Source organism: Rhinopithecus roxellana, chromosome 11 (assembly GCF_007565055.1).
Source record: "Rhinopithecus roxellana isolate Shanxi Qingling chromosome 11, ASM756505v1, whole genome shotgun sequence".
Classification (NCBI taxonomy): domain Eukaryota; kingdom Metazoa; phylum Chordata; class Mammalia; order Primates; family Cercopithecidae; genus Rhinopithecus; species Rhinopithecus roxellana.
Genome location: NC_044559.1, coordinates 67,961,509 through 67,978,676, shown reverse-complemented (window position 1 = coordinate 67,978,676; position 17,168 = coordinate 67,961,509).

Sequence of the window (17,168 nt, the reverse complement as noted above, 5' to 3'; positions counted from 1 at the left end):
TATACAGCTCTACTCATGCTTCCCACCAGGCACACCTCTTTGATCACAGCCATGTTGCTCTTCCCCTCATGCCTCTGTTCCAGCTTTACTGTACCCAACACTTCCTGATGCTCTTTGGGCAGGCTTGGAATTGTCTCTGTGTTAGTCCATTTGAGCATCTATAACAAAGTATCATAGAGTAAGTAGCTTATAAATGACAGAAATTTATTTTTCACAGGTCTGCAAGCTAAGTCCTAGATCAAGGTGCTTAAATATTCCATATATGGTGAGACCCTATTTCCTAGTTCATAGACTCATCTTCTTCTTCATATGATGGAGTCATCATATGGTGGAAGGGACAAACCAAACCCCTCAGGCATCTTTCATAAAGGCACCGATCTCCTTCATGAAGGCTCTGTATTCATGACATCCAAAGGCCTTAACTTTTAATAGTATCATACTGTGAATTAGATTTCAATGTATGAATTAGGGGGAGTTGCCAACATTCAGATCATAGCACTCTCACATTAGATGCTTTGTACATGGTTTCTCTGACTGAAAACACCTGTCTTCAAATCCCCCCTGGATTGTTTTCTTACCTCCTGTATTAATTCCTTCTCATGCTGCTAATAAAAACATATCCTAGACTGGGTCATTTATAAAGGAAAGAGGTTTAATTGAGTCACAGTTCTGCACAGCTGGTGAGACCTCAGGAAACTTACAACCGTGATGGAGGGGGAAGTAACACATCCTTCTTCATGTGGTGGCAGCAAGGAGAAGTGCCAAGCAAAATGAGGGAAAAACCCCTGATAAAACCATCAGAGAACATGAGAACACACTCATATCACAAGAACAGCAGCATGGGGGTAACTGACTCAGTGATTAAATTACCTCACACCAAGTCCCTCCCATGACACGTGGGGGTTATGGGAACTACAATTCAAGCTTTAGATTTAGTTGGGGGCCCAGTCAAACTATATCACCTCCTTCAAGTGTTTCACTCAAATGCTACCGTCTCCATCATGGCTTCCTTATTTCCCTACTTAAAATTAAATCTCCTCCTCGTGTTCTTTATTTGCTTTGTCTGCTTTACTTTCCTCCATAGCACTTATCAACACTTAACATGTTATGTAGTTTAATTATTTATGTTATTATATATCTCCTTCCAAGGGAACATAAGCTCCAAAAAGGCACAAGGCATAATTTTTTTCTTTTCTTTTTTTCATTGCTTTATCTGCAGTGCCTACAGGAGAATACATTACAAGTTAGGAGCTTAATGTGAATGAATGAATATTAGTCTTATTACCTTTTAAGTTTACCTTATTTTTTAAATTTTCTACATTTTCCATCTTCCTCCATCCTTTCCACCTTCCTAGGTCCTTTGAGATGTGTGTACAGAAAGCACCAACAGTAAGGTAAGAGAGTTCAACATTTGGATTAATGATACAATCTTGAGACAGTTTTGCTTTTCTGTTGCCTCTAGCAAAACCACATTCCTGCTGCTGTCAATTATGATGCACTGAGAAAACTTCAGAGACCTAAACTTTTTCCAGAGAAGACAGGCTTTACTGGTGTTTCAGTCCTAAGATGAGACCACTTATGCATCTTGATTTATATTTTATTTTGTCGCCTTTATTCTCTTTCTCTTTATTTTTCTTTTCTTCTTTCTTACATTTTATTTCTGTTTGGGAAAGACCATGTACAAACAGAGTAATATGTGGACCCATGCCTATCCGTCTTACTATAATCATGTATTCATTGTACTTCATTGTATACATTTGGTACATATTCTATATATGGACATATGCTGTGTTTGCTGTATATAATATATACATAACCATTTCTCTACTGATGGACTGTTACAGTGTTTTCAATTTCTGATAACAGCAAAATGATCCTTCAGTTGCTATTATCAATATTTATTTGTACATATCAATGATCATTTTAGGGGATTAAAAACTTAGAAGAAGAATTTCTAGGGAAACCATATATATTTAAAATGTGTATATACTTTTCACATTTTCATAGATAAAGAACATCCCTATTTTTTTCTCCACTAACAACAACACAAGATGACTGGAGAAAAACAAATCACCAAATATTGTAAAGATACTTGCATGTTTTATAAGTAATTAATAACTACTTTCTCATAACAGTAAAAACTATTTTGTTTTGCATGAGAGGACTTTTCACTTTAACTTTTAAAAACTTATTACATGCAAATATATCACACGAAACCCAAAAGCCATTGCTAGCACACTGGTTCCTGTCTTAATATTAAGTGTGAGATAAAAGACCTTTATCTTCCAGAAAGTTGTTTATAACATGCCAAATATGTGAACACCCAATACTCAAAGACATTATCTCTGTGATGCAATTTTGAAAGTTGGCAAAATGATTTTTTATCAATTTCATCCTACAAGTGCACAATTAGAAGATTGAAATAGGAAGTTTACAAGTTAATCCCTCCATAAAAACTGCCATTAAACTGGAAAAAAAAATAAGAATTAACCTTTTTGGAACTCTGGATTCTAATCAGATAAATAGCAACCATTAGTAGAGTACTTGATACTATTGGTCTTTAGTAAGAAAATGGCTGCATGCACATGCCAGATACCATCACTCATTCTTACTCACAAGAGTCAAAAAGTGAAAACAAACCTGTATGTATGGATAAACAAAATGTGGTATATACATACAAGGGAATATTATTTAGCCATAAAAAGGGAATGATGTTCTGATACATGTTTACAACATGGATAAGTTTTGAAAACATTATGCTAAATAAAATAAGCCAGACACAAAAGGACAAATAGTATATGATTCTACTTATATGAAAGATCATGAATAGTCAGATTCATGTAGAGGGAATGCAGATTGCATGTTTCCAGGGCATGGAGGCTGGGGCAAGGGGAATGAAGAGTTATTGCTTAATGGTACAGAATTTCTGTTTGACATGATACAAAAGTTATGAAAACAGTGTTAGTTATACAATATTGTGAATGTATTCAATATCACTGACTTTTGGAATTTAAAAAGCTCAAGTTGTACCTTTTATGTTATGTATATTTACCACCAGGTGATAACATTCTATTAATGTAGGTGAGTAAATTTGAACAGTTGTACCACTCCGGGGGAGGATACTGATAATAAGGGAGGCCATGCATGTGGAGGCAGGGTGTATATAATCTATATATACACACATATATATAAACAATATGCATACATAATATATATATATTATACACACCCTGCCTCCACATGCATGTAATATATATATGCATATATACATATCCATAACTCACTCTAAATTCAGGATGATCTCACCCCGAGATTTTTAACTTTATTATATCTGTAAAGCTCCTATTTCAAATAGGGTGACATTTACAGGTACTGGGATGGGAGAGGGTCTAGGACTCAGACAAAACTTTTTGAGGATACTATGTGACCCATTACAAGGCACAAAGTAATTACCATAGGCGAACGGCTTGTGAGAGCTCACTCCAGTTTGGAATATATTCATGTTTCCATGTAAGAGAAAAATTCATCCTTGCTTCAGTTCAGCTTGGCATCAGCACAAGGGTGGGATTCAGAGACATATAAGTGTGGAATACCAGATGCCACCACATTTAAAAAAGCTGGCATACTAAGTTCGTAAACAATGTGGAGTAAAAAGTTCAGCTAAGAATGCTTGTGCCATATGGTTTATGTATCTTATAATAGCCTTAATCACACTTCTAGTAATTTTCCCCATCATTGAGTACTAAAAAATAAAATTAGTAAAAAAATTAGATAGAATTAAAAAATATATATACCTCTTTCAGTGGAAGAATGCTGTCAGCACATTTTGTTATTTTATTCCATTGTATAAAGTCTCCCTAGTGCTCTCTTCATAAATGTATTGAAGGTTTGGCTAAATTGTATCAAATTTGTGATTAACTACAAATGTGAATACTATAAAATATTACAAAGGACAATCCGAATACTATGTCATACCAGTTTTACGATGGCTTAAATATTTACTTTAAGGGAGTAAAATAAGTTACAAAATAATATTTAAGAACACCTCAAATCCTTGAATACATTTAAAATGGTATTATTATTTGCAAAAAGTTACATATGAAGTCAGCCAACTATTGAAAACTTATTTTTCAATAACGGAAATATATGAATTATCTAAAACACATATTCCAATATTTTCAAGAAGCAAAATACTAAATTAAATCATCTGTCTTTAAATGTTTGTTTATTTTGGTTATAAAGGTCTATGAAAATGCTTAAAATTGGTATATTTGATCTAAAAAATGCAATTTTTATTTTTAATGTATCATTTTTCCCGTTTATTCTTTTCTAAATAAAACTTTCATCCAAAGTAGATGACTAAAGAAACAAAATGCTGTTTTCTTTGTGAACTTGTAATACATTTCAATAATAATTAAGATGCTGTTCATGGTGTTAAAGTGCACAATATAACAAATTGCATTTGCCGTTGAATAGTAGCAGAGTAGAAGCTGAAAAAATAATGTATAGAAAGTAGCTTAAAACAGATGATAGCAGAGCAAAGAGTTTCCTGCCAACACCCTCTAAAAATCTGTCCTTTTAGGCTTTTGTGCTGGTATTATATATATATATATATATATACGTATTTTCCTTTTTCTGAGACGGAGTCTCCCACTGTGGCCCAAACTGGAGTGCAGTTGCGCGATCTCCACTCACTGCAAGCTCCGCCTCCCAGGTTCACGCAATTCTCCTGCCTCAGCCTCCTGAGTAGCTGGGACTACAGGTGCCAGCCACCACACCCGGCTAATTTTTTTGTATTTTTTAGTAGAGACTGGGTTTCACAGTGTTAGCTAGGATGGTCTCGATTTCCTGACCTCGTGATCCACCCGCCTCGGCCTCCCAAAGTGCTGGGATTACAGGCATGGACCACCGTGCCCGGCAGGTATTAAATTTAAGTTATAGACAAGACATACATATCTGACCTTTTCCTTTCCCTTTCTACACCCTGAGGTCAAAGTCTCCTATGAAAGGCCATTTGCAGCAAGTATTTTCAGCTGGGGTAGGAGGAGAAGGCGGGAGTAGGAGAGCAGAGCAGTATGATCACCTCTTGCCAATGTAATTTCACTTGATTTGCAACTAGTGTTTAGTAAAGAATTTTGCTGTACAAAAATAGTGTCTTAATTGGATTATTGTACGACAAAGTATGCATATTTCATGTTGTATTAGTATTTTATTAATAAGGCTAGGGAAACCTAGTAAATCCCTATACTGGAGTGAATTTGATTCTCCCGTAGAAACATAAATCCTCAGTGTGATGCAACTCAGTCCTTCTACTACAGTAGCTCTTTTATAAATGCCTCCCAAAGCTCCAAGAAGGAAAAAAGAATGTGACCCACTAAGCTCACACCATGAGTCTATATCGCAGAAACTTTTGTTCAACAAAACTGCAGATGCTCTATTGAATCCACTGGAGATTGTCCTGAGACTAAGGACAAGTTCATTTTATTAATTTTAACATTTTTAAGTGCTTTCCTTTGGGGAATTCTAATTTATATATCAATATTCGGGTAATATTTGCTGAAAACACAAACTCTGAGAGTCAAAATGATCTGTGTTCACATTCTCGTTTTCTGTTATAACATAGAGACAACTACTTTATTATCTTTTTAGAAACTTTCACAACTACTTTACTTTCTTTCTAATTTTATAAATTAATCTATCTAAAAAAACTTTGCCCAAAAGAGTTAGTAATAGCTATCAACTTCAAAAAATTAAAACTTTAAAAATAACTTTTAGAAGGAAAATGAAATAAAGAAATAATATATCTCATTTATACTTAATTTTAAAAATATGAATTGTCACTATTTCCTATGAAAACATCTCATGCCAAGTTCTTTTATCAAGCTTGGATTTGAAATGTTATATTTCAGTTGAAACTGGTAGAATCTTAGTAAAATTATAACAATAAGAAATTTTCTATATTCTATATATAATGTAGAATAATTACATTTAATTCCACTTGTTAGCCTATTCTGATTATTTAATGGGTTGATTCATAATTTACAAACTTGGGTCAGAAATATTTTCTATTCTTAGCTTTTGCTGTCAGCAGAGATAATAATAATAATATAGAGCATGAACAACAAAGGATTGTGTAATGTTTCAATATTTTATTTTTTTCATTAAAAAGAGAACCTAGATATTTGCTTTTCCAAATTTCCTGTAAGATAAGAAAGACATATTTTTTCTTAATTACACCCTTGCTAAGTCACGCTAGCTGCCTGACCTTGGAAAAAATTCTTAACCTCTTTGTGTCTCATTTTCAATAACTGTGAAATAAAGATAATAATTGTAGTATATTTCTCAAGGGATTATTGTGTGAATTTAAAAAAATGCTCTAAAATGCTTAGTTACAGATTCTGGAACATAATAAGCAGAAAAATTAATAACTATTATTATTTTTATTTACTATATTATATGGTATACTTTTTCTTTACGATCTTCAGGATAATTTCTATTCATCTTAAAAACATATATAAATATTTATCTGCGGAGAAATATATCTTCATTATTTCAAGGTCTGTGGATTACATAATGGTCAACTCTGATTGATTTACTGATTGATTAAACAAATTTTTAAAACAAAGATAAAAATACTGCAGCTATGTTGGTTTTAATCATTCTAAACTGATGAAGTTTGCTTTCTGTTTGGTTTGTGACTAGGAAGCTAAACATTATTTATTAGGACTAAAAATTTCTGGTGTCTAAAACAATTCAAGAGGAAAACTGTTCGATTCTATTACAAATGGGTATATTTGAACTGTTAAGATTTAATTGCGAGTATGTAGATAATGCAAGTATACCTTAGGGTACAACTTTTGTTCTCATTAAGTTACCCATTTTACATTTTGAGAACACTAATAGGTGAAATTCTTGTCAAAGAGAAGATCTAAGATGGTTTGATGAAAATATTAAATGAAATCAAACTTACTTGTCAAGCTCCACAGCACAACTTGCAAGTCATAAATCACACTCTGTATGACAGCTGCAGGAGGGATCTGTGTAGTAAAAGAAAAATGATGGATTTTATCTTTCCTGTTTTTGTGTTATTAGGAACTAGTTGAACTATAGAATGACGTGAAAGACTCACATCAGGGATGGGAGGTTATTTGCAGAAACTCTTGTTTTATCACATTAATGTCAATATTTGACATTTCCACATGACTAATTGTTGAACTAATTTTTGATTTCTTATGTCAACTATTAATAATCCTCTTTTCATCTAGAAAACACTTTTTGTCTATCTGTAAATCGATACTTGTTATGTTAATTTATTTTTACTTATTACAAGGATTACCTTTTATTTACAACAAAGCATTTGTAGATTTGTTTTCAATCAAATCTCATAAACGTTAATTGAATTATTGAAAAGAATTTGTAAATTATTTTGTTTTATCTAAAATAGTAATATCAGCATGTATATTACATTAATTTTGTTTACTTTTTTTGTTTCACATTAACTATATTTAACTGATTTTAACAGTCTTAGATAATTCCAAAACATCAATATTTTACTTGGATGTACTAATTCATTCAAAAAATATATAATGAGAGTCTATTATTTGGCCAGCACTGGGCTAGGCAAAGGTAAGAGTGAATGGCCAAATCAAGTTCTCCCTGTTTTCCTGTAATATATTATCTGGCTAAAGACTGTGAAGGAAGAGTCATGTGAAGGAAGAGTTCCAAGGATGTAAGAAAAGGGCTCACAGAATTAACTATATGTAGGCTGTTCTTAGGGAAGATTTATTCTACACGTGATACTTGACCTTCAGTAAGAAGTATGATTTGATAATTGATGTTAACTAGGGAATTGAGGGGATAAGGTGCTTTCTCAGGAAAAGGGACATAGTAGGCAAAGTCTTTAATATAAAAGCATAGTGAAAGCTCAAAACTAAAAAGAGGCTTGTGTGTCTGGACTCCAGAGACAGGAAGCGAGTTTAGAGAGTCTAGCAGAGATAGCAGAGAAGACTATTTTTTTTTTTTTTTTTTCCAGTAGCAACCATCTTTCCTGTGAAAAATTCCCTCTCCTAGTACTTTGGTTCTGTGAATCCAAAAATTATAGCGTTCTTTTACCACCATGGGGTAAGTATATAATAAAAAATGTCAGTTATTTGAGCATGTAAGAAACTTGGAAGTCATCACTCCCATCCTTACAAGAAAAATGCTGTACAGACTATCAACAACTCATTTTAGATCCGTTAGAGGACTGAGGTCGCAGAAAAACTGCTGCCCCCACCCTAAATCTCCACTAAATTAGAGAGATGGGAAAATGCAAAGAATTGTAGCTCAGTGGACTAAGAGCCCAGGAGCCCCCATAGGAGTTAGTAATGGAGTAGAAAACTTTAATACGTAGTTGATTAATTTCTGGAAGCTCATTGTGAACAAGCTTGAGAGTTAACTTCGAAAAATATATAACATGATAATACTAATTAAAAGAAAGTTGGATTAATATATTAATTTCCAACAAAAAGCCTGCAGAGAAAAAAGAATTATACGGGGATACAAAGGGGTATTACATAGTAACAAAGGGTTTAATTTTCCAAGAAAACGTAACAATCCTTAATGTGTTTGCATGTAACAGGCTGTCAAAAACACATGAGGTAAAAACAGATAGAACTGCAAAAACAGATAAACAAATCCACTATTGTCATTGGAGATGTTAACATCTCTCTAACAATAATGAATAGAATCAGTAAGGACATAGTTCAACTGAATATCACCAAAATCAGTGAGTCCCAGTCTCTCTTCTTGGAAGAGAACCAAAACAACTGTAGATATCTCAGGCAGAATGAATTCAAAGAAAATGACTGAGCATATTACTTCTCAACATTAGATTCACAATGGAATCATCTGGGGCAATTTTTTAAAGAAACGAATGCCTACATATCATGTCCAGATTCTGATTTATTTGTTATTAGATATGGCCCAGACATTACTCTACTCCTGACGTCTGTGCTTGAACCATCCTATCGTGTGTTTGCACCATATCGATAGTGAAACTGACAGTGCTGTGATAGGGGTATACTCTTTTATCCCAATCTACATCCCAATACCTAATAGCCCAATATTCTTAGAAACCAGGTGTATTCATTCTCTACTGGATCATTTCTGTTCCTTTGTAATACAGGCCCTCTCTTCCCTTATAGGCTCATAGCGACATTAATAGACACTTTTCAGAAAGGCAGGTAAATAATTTGTTAAAATCTTACTACTGTTGTTTAACAGAAACATATATATGCATGTATATGTGTATACCATATGAAAAAAAGTGGAATTAGAGTTTATCTAGAAAAGAAAAAATTACCTCATCTAAGTGCAGAAATGAATAATCCTTAAACCAAACCATACAATTGTCTCTATCATATTTCCACAGATAAGTCAAGAATTTAAAAAATCTATTGTTCATGCATAAATGCAGAAAATAATACATCTAGTATATGCTTGTATTCTATTGTACTTTCACAGAAGCTGTTTGATACTTAATACTGTGGTTATTAAGAAAATAATAAATCTTTGCAATGGTTTTGGAATTAAAATTTCATGTAAAAATGATTATGTAGATCAAGAAAAGTTGCAATTTTCTGGATTCCTGATATTTTAAATAAAAGTAGTTTCCAAAGGTGATTTATTTGTTTATTTTAATTTTTAATGTAAATTTTCACAATATAATCATCCTATATAATTTTATTTTTCAACTATTATTTTTGTTGACTCATTATTTAAGAAACAATTACTTCTAAATATTATTTTATAATTCTTATGTTATAATTAAAAATCACAGTTTGTTGAATAAAATATCTGATTTATTACTCCCCAAGTCAACATTAAATTATTGTATTGCTATATCATGTATTTTGATGGTAATAACTCTAGGTTTATATAATAATTTCACTCCACTTTCATTTACATACCTAGAAAATTTGCAGTTAATTCCAATTCGAATAACATCTTTGTAACTAAATTTATCACGAAGCTCAACATGACAATTTAGTATAATTAATCTCCATTTCATTTTACTTTGGCACAACTTTTCCATTGAAGTGATCCTCTGAGATTAGGACTAGTTGAAATCTTAGAGCAAATATATAAATTGCTTCAAAGGAAGCCTTAGATGCTTTAACTCATGCATTGAATTTGAACATAGAAATGAGAGGAAAGCTTGGATAATTTTATAATGAAATGCTAAGCATGTTTTCGCCTCAAGGAAACATTTAAAGTCAACTTTCAAACTGGATATTACTCAAATATCAATCATTTAACTGTACAGCATGGGACATTTTGGGCATGGCAAATTCTAACGGAAGAGACTGCTAAAAATTCTCAGCCACATGGAAATCTGCTTAATTATGAAAGCTGCAGAGCTGTTAGTAAATTTTTTTATCTTGTTTTTACATGTAGCTCAGAAACTACTTTGTAAAACTATCTTAATAGTTTTCATGGCTGGGTGCGGTGGCTCACGCCTGTAATCCAAGCACTTTGGGAGGCCGAGGTGGGTGGATCACCTGAGATCTGGAGTTCGAGACCAGCCTGGCCAACAAGGTGAAACCCCACATCTATTAAAAATACAAAAAGTAGCTGGGTGTGGTGACACACGCCTGTAATCCCAGCTACTCGGGAGGCTGAGGCAGGAGAATCGCCTGAATCAGGGGGACGGATGTTGTAGTGAGCCAAGATCGCGCCATTGCACTCCAGACTGGGCAACAAGAGAAACTCCATCTCAAAAAATAAAAATAAATAAATAAATAAAAATAAAAATAAATAAAAAAGAAAAGAAAAACTAGTTTTTACTTTATTTCTCCCAAAATATGTAAAAAATGCCATAACGATACACTTGCTTTTTCTATAGTCAAAACCATTTGTAAATAAACTTGAAATGTACAGTGTAGAATCCAAGGGCAGAAAATAAAGACTGAACATAGAACTAAGAGCCTGTCCAACATCAACGCAGCGGCTTTTTATCAATTTTTCTCACTCCAGGGCAACACTTGTTCCCTTACTCTTGTACTCCATTGCTTGCCTGTGGCTCAATAATATTATTCTTTATAACATTATGGAGGCTATATGGCTTTGCTCATCCAGTATGCATCCCTATTATATTCTTCATCTCAATTGAAATTCTCAAGTGAAAGAGGCTTATTGATTTCCAACCAATAAACGGATAACTTCCACCTAAATCATGTGTTCATACATGGTCCAATCCACTGGACCAGGTGGACTTGAATCATACGTGGAAGGAAACTTCCTAACATGCTGAATGGATTGGCTCTCACAGAAGATGTTCTTGAGTAGGCAGGTTTCCTTACAAAATATAATATACTAAGATTGTGGTATTCAGACAGCTTTTCAGTCTTTAAGGGAATTGTGGAAGTAAACCAGGGGTGACATGGATTATCAAATATTGTGGACCAGGTGAGCTCTAGGCTTCTCAATGTCACTTAAGGTAATTACCCTGTACTTTCATCTATTTTATAATATTGCCTTTATTTTTTTTCCATGAAAGAGTTAGGTTTGGAAAAACAAGAAAAACAAGCTTAAAATTCTTTCTCTAGTGAATTGGTTGTGTTTATAAATCTTTAGCTTAGCTTGAGTCCCCGTTTGTGAAATGTATAAATCCTTCTGATACATTAACAAACACTTGGAAAATGACTTAATGTATTAAGTTGAATTCTCTAATATAAGGGTTATAAGTGAAGGCTTAATTACTCAGCATTACTGAATTCAATATACCTGCCTTTTCAGTTTGCCTAGGGTGACAAATACATTTCCCATTAAAGCTTGCCAATGTAACACAGCCTTATTTCATTTTTATTGTAAATAAAAGCACATTCTAATATGTTTTAGCTCAATACAGCAATGTATATATTGAACTACTTCCCAAAAGGGAAAATTTAAAAAAAGGCTATTTCTTTAGCCCAGAGCTTTATTTTCCTTTTACGTAAAAGAAAAATACTTGGTGTGAAATAAAACCTTCTTACAGGTAATGAGACCCCATAGAATTTTAATGAAAGACAATTCAAGACCCATTTTTAAATAAGCCATTGGGAAGAATTAATATAATTAATAACAGAAAGAACTAGATAAAGATATAAAAACAATTAACCTAGGAACATTTCTATATTTCTTCCTCATTTTCTTGAGTTTTAAAAGATGTTGAAACATTTTGACAGCTATAGAAAATGACCTAGGAACAAATGTACTCTCTATTTCTGACATAAAATGATATGCTTATTGTATTTCTCATAAAACTCAGCATAAAACTATACACCTATAGTTATCTAAAAAGAGTTCCTAAAAATAAATATATACATTATTAGTATGTGACATAGGTGAGTTACTTTTGTAAAACTACAAAATTATTCAATATATTTTAACATATGATTTAGTGAGTATCAATATGGTATCCATTTCTTGATTCTGTTTTTTCATAGTGCTCTTAAATATATATGCTAATACTTTTGAATAAGTGATTTATGCTATGAAATGTTTTAATGAGAAAAATGAATCTATATAAGGCAACTTCATTTATATTTTGTTCCTGTCATGTTATATTGCTGAAATTTTGTATTATACTAGACATGACTCATTTTAAAATATGTAATTGTATACGAAGTTCTCAATGTCAATGTCTGGAGGATACAGAATTAAAATAGAAGAAAAGTTAAAAAAAATTAAATGCAAACTATATTTTACATATGAATAAGAATATTGCAAATACCATACTTATATACTATGTTTATAAATCTTTACACTATACCAAAAGGTATATATGGCAGATATAGAATAATATCTCTGCATAGATATAAAATCAAGATACATAATATTTTTAAATGTTTTTCACTGAAGTGTAATTGACATAAACTGAACGTATCCAGTGTATATTATTTTTAAAGTTTTGGCATATTGGTACACGAGAAAACACCATGGCAATCAAGATAATGAACATATTCATTTCCCCAATGTTACTTTGTGTTTTCAGTAATCGCTTCTTCCCCTCTTCCCTACTCAATCTCCATGCAACCACTAATCTATTTCTGATACTACAGAATGGTTTACACTTGGTAGAATTTTGTGTAAATGGAGTCACTCAAAATCTATTCTTTTTTGTCTGTCTTTTGCACTCAACATAACTACTCTGACTTTCGCCTGTGTTGATACTGGTAACAATAGTTCATTCTTTTTTAAATTCTTCGATTTTATTTTTAGAACAATTTTAGGTTTATAGAAAAAACTAACAAAGCACAGAGAATTTCCATACACTTTTTCTACCCTCCATATTCTTTATGATTAATATCTTGCATTAGTGTGGTACATTTGTTATAATTGGTACATCAATATTGATGTCTTATTATAAATGAAAGTCCATATATTAGGTTTATATTAGGGTTCACTCTTGGCATTATACATTTCATGGGTTTGGACAAACGCATATGTCATGTATCCACTACTATGGTATTATAAGAATAGTTTTACTTTCTTAAAAATTTCTGTGCTTGATTTATTCATCCCTTCCCTTGGAGACTAATGGAAACTCTGATCATTTGACAGTTTTTCCCTTTTTAAGAATGTTATATCATTGGAATTATACAGTATACAGCCTCTTTGGATTAGCTTCTTTCACTAAGTTATATGCATTCTAGGTTCTTGCATGTTTTCTATGACTTGATAGATTATTCTTTTATCACTAACTATCCCATTTTATAGATATGCCTGTTTATTGAACCATCATTCACCTGTTGGGGACAGCTTGGTAGCTACCAAGTTTTATTATGAGAAAAGCTGTTTTAAGAAGTCATGTGACATTTTTGTGTAGAAATATTTTTGACTCATTTGGATAGGCGTGAAGTTACTGGTCCATGTGGTAAGACTACATTTAACTTTGTAAGAAATGCAAAGCTATCTTCTAACGTGACTGTGCCATTTTGCATTCCCACAAGCAATAAATGAGTTTCCCTTGCTCTTTAACCTCAACACAATTTATTGTTGTCAGTGTTTTGGATTTTAGCCATTTTAGTAGGTATGCAGTGGTATCTCATTCTAATGAGCAATTCTCTAATAATATATGATGTTGAGCATATTTCATTTGCTTATTTGACATCAATATGTTTTCCTTGGTGAAATGTCTGTTCAGATCACCTGCCCACTTTTTAGCTGGATTATTTATCTTTTTTTCCTTTTTGAGTTTTTAGAGTTCTGTGTATTGCTCATACCAGTTCTTTATTGGATACATGTTTTGTAAATACTGTCTCCCAGTCTTGGCTTGTTTTTTAAATATTAAATATGTCTTTCTTAGAGCAGAAGTATTAACTTTTATAAAATTCAATTTATAACATTCTTCTATAGTCTCGCATTTTTATATTTAAATCTATTATCCATTCTTGTATATTGTGTAGACACAGTGTCTAGATTCTTTTTTTGGATGTGGATGTCCAATTGTTCTAGCACCATTTGTTGAAAATACGGTTTTCTGTGTGTGTGTGAAGTTACTTCTCACGTTATGAGCATACCATGTTGGATTTATTCATTCACCCATTGATAAACTTTGGGTTGTTTAGAGTTTAGTGTTATTACATTAGAGTTTAGTGTTATTATAAATAAGTGTGCCATGGACACTTGTAAACACATTCTTGTATGTATATACACTATAATGTTTTCTGCTATATATAATGTAGAATAAATAGGTAAAATGGTGGGTGTCTATTTGACTTTGTAAGAAGCAGTCCATTTTTTTCCCCAGAGTGGCTGTATCATTTACCTTCTTATCATCAGTATTTGAGAGTTACAGTTTTTCTAAATCATCACCAACACACAAAATGATGAGTATTTTTAATTGTATTTATTCTAGCAGGTGTGGAATGGCATCTGATTTAATTTGTGTTTCTACAATGGCTAAAGATATTGAAAATCTTTCAATGTGATTATTTGCTGTCTCTGAATTTCCTCTGGCAAAATGTGTGTTCAAATATGTTCTTTTCCTCATTGTTTATTATTGGTCTGTAATTTGCCTTATAATTGAGTTCACATATTTTGGGTACACATCCTTTATCAGACATAATTTGGAAATGTCTATTCCTAGTTTGAGTCATATCGATTCAAAAATCCAGAAATACAGAATTTTTTGTTTTTATGAAGTCATCTTTATTTTTGTTGTAATTGGGTTTTTTTGCGTGTTCTCTAGGTTGTTCTTTGGGCCACATCTAAGAAACCTTTGTCTAGCCAAAAGCCACAAATAATTTCTCGTTTTTGGCTTCTGGAAGATGTACAGTTACATTTTATATTTAGAATTGTTATCTAATTTGATTAAATTGCTCTCTATGATATGATATTTGAATTGATGAAAAATTAGTGAATATTAATATTTTTTAAAGTGGTAAAATCTTGCAATTCATATCTAACAGAGAAGACTAGAAAATCCCCCATACGGGAGGCTGAGGCAGGAGAATGGCGTGAACCCGGGAGGCGGAGCTTGTAGTGAGCTGAGATCCGGCCACTGCACTCCAGCCTGGGCGACAGAGCGAGACTCTGTCTCAAAAAAAAAAAATAAAGAAAATCCCCCATACTTATTTCCTCTTACTTCATACTACTAAAATTTGTATTTAGGCATTTGGTTTCTCAGATAAACATTACATTCCCCAGCATATGGTTCTATGTGGCTTCGTGACAACATGATGAACATTAAGATGTGAGTAGAAGTAATACATACACATTATTTCCAATGTCTTTAATTGAATGGGATATTGGCCCATTTTTTCTTCCAGTTTATTACACTGAATGCCGACATGTTATTTTCCAATATTGAGATAACTAGACAGTGACAAGACTTTAAGAGTAACAATGTAAAAATTATAGAAATTGTCTGAGTTTATCAACAATCCACTGGATTAGAGCCCCCTACCAGTCCTAGGCCATCTAATATATAGACATTGTGTTCAGTAGAAATAAATATATATTTTTTATTGAACTTTAAGTTCTAGGGTACATGTGCACAATGTGCAGGTTTGTTACATATGTATACATGTGCCATGTTGGTGTGCTGCAACCATCAACTCATCATCATTTACATTAGGTATTTCTCCTAATGCTATCCCTCCCCCAGCTCCCCACCACTTAACATGCCCTGGTGTGTGATGTTCCCCGCCCTGTGTCCAAGTGTTCTCATTGTTCAATTCCCACCTATCGGAATAAATTTGTAAATCATTTTTAAAAGGTTTTATTACATTCTGATTGAACATTCTCAGAAAGAATAAATAACTTAATACAAGAAGTGGGACACTTCATGTGACAAAACAAACAAACCACCACTACAAACAGCAACAAAAACTACTAGTGAATGTGGCTTTAGCTTTGCAACAGCATGACAGACTAGCAAGTTAATGACATTTGTTATGCCATAGAAAATATTTGTTGAATTAACACTCTAACGACTTTGTATCAATCAACTCGTTATCAACACTAAAAAAGATGATTAAAAAATACTTCAGTATGTTCACGTGTTGGCTTGTTAACATTTTTAAGAGTCTATAAGAGAAAAATGCATCCAATGTTGACAAAAATGTTTTTCAAGTATGTTGTATGTACCTACGACTAACGATTTTGTGAACAAAAGTCACTATATAAGTATATAATTTCTGACACTTAAAAAAGCTTATTGTGCAAAAGAATATATATGTTCTAATACTAAATCCACATATAAAATAATTGACTTATTTAAATAATTTAAGATGCTCTTTTATATATTTACATTAAAAACATTACAGAGAATAAAAAAGGCATTATATAGGCTACTTATGGTTTTTGATGTTTGGATCTACAATACATGTATTAAAGATTGTGGAAATAAATCAAACAATATATTCAGTTGGACTTAATTGCATTATTACATGCCAAGTGTCATATACCATCTGTTTGCACATAACACCTTTTAATTATATAAAATTATTATCATAAAGTTATATGAATTTATTTTATTTCATGTTATTATTTATGTATTGTTAGGAACATTTGCTTAAAAATCATATTTGGACATAGTAAGTATCAGATACTTTACATCTTTTGAAGCGGTTATTTTATAACAGTATATACTAAACATCATTACTCCTTTTCAAACTTAAATAATGCAATGAAAATTGGAC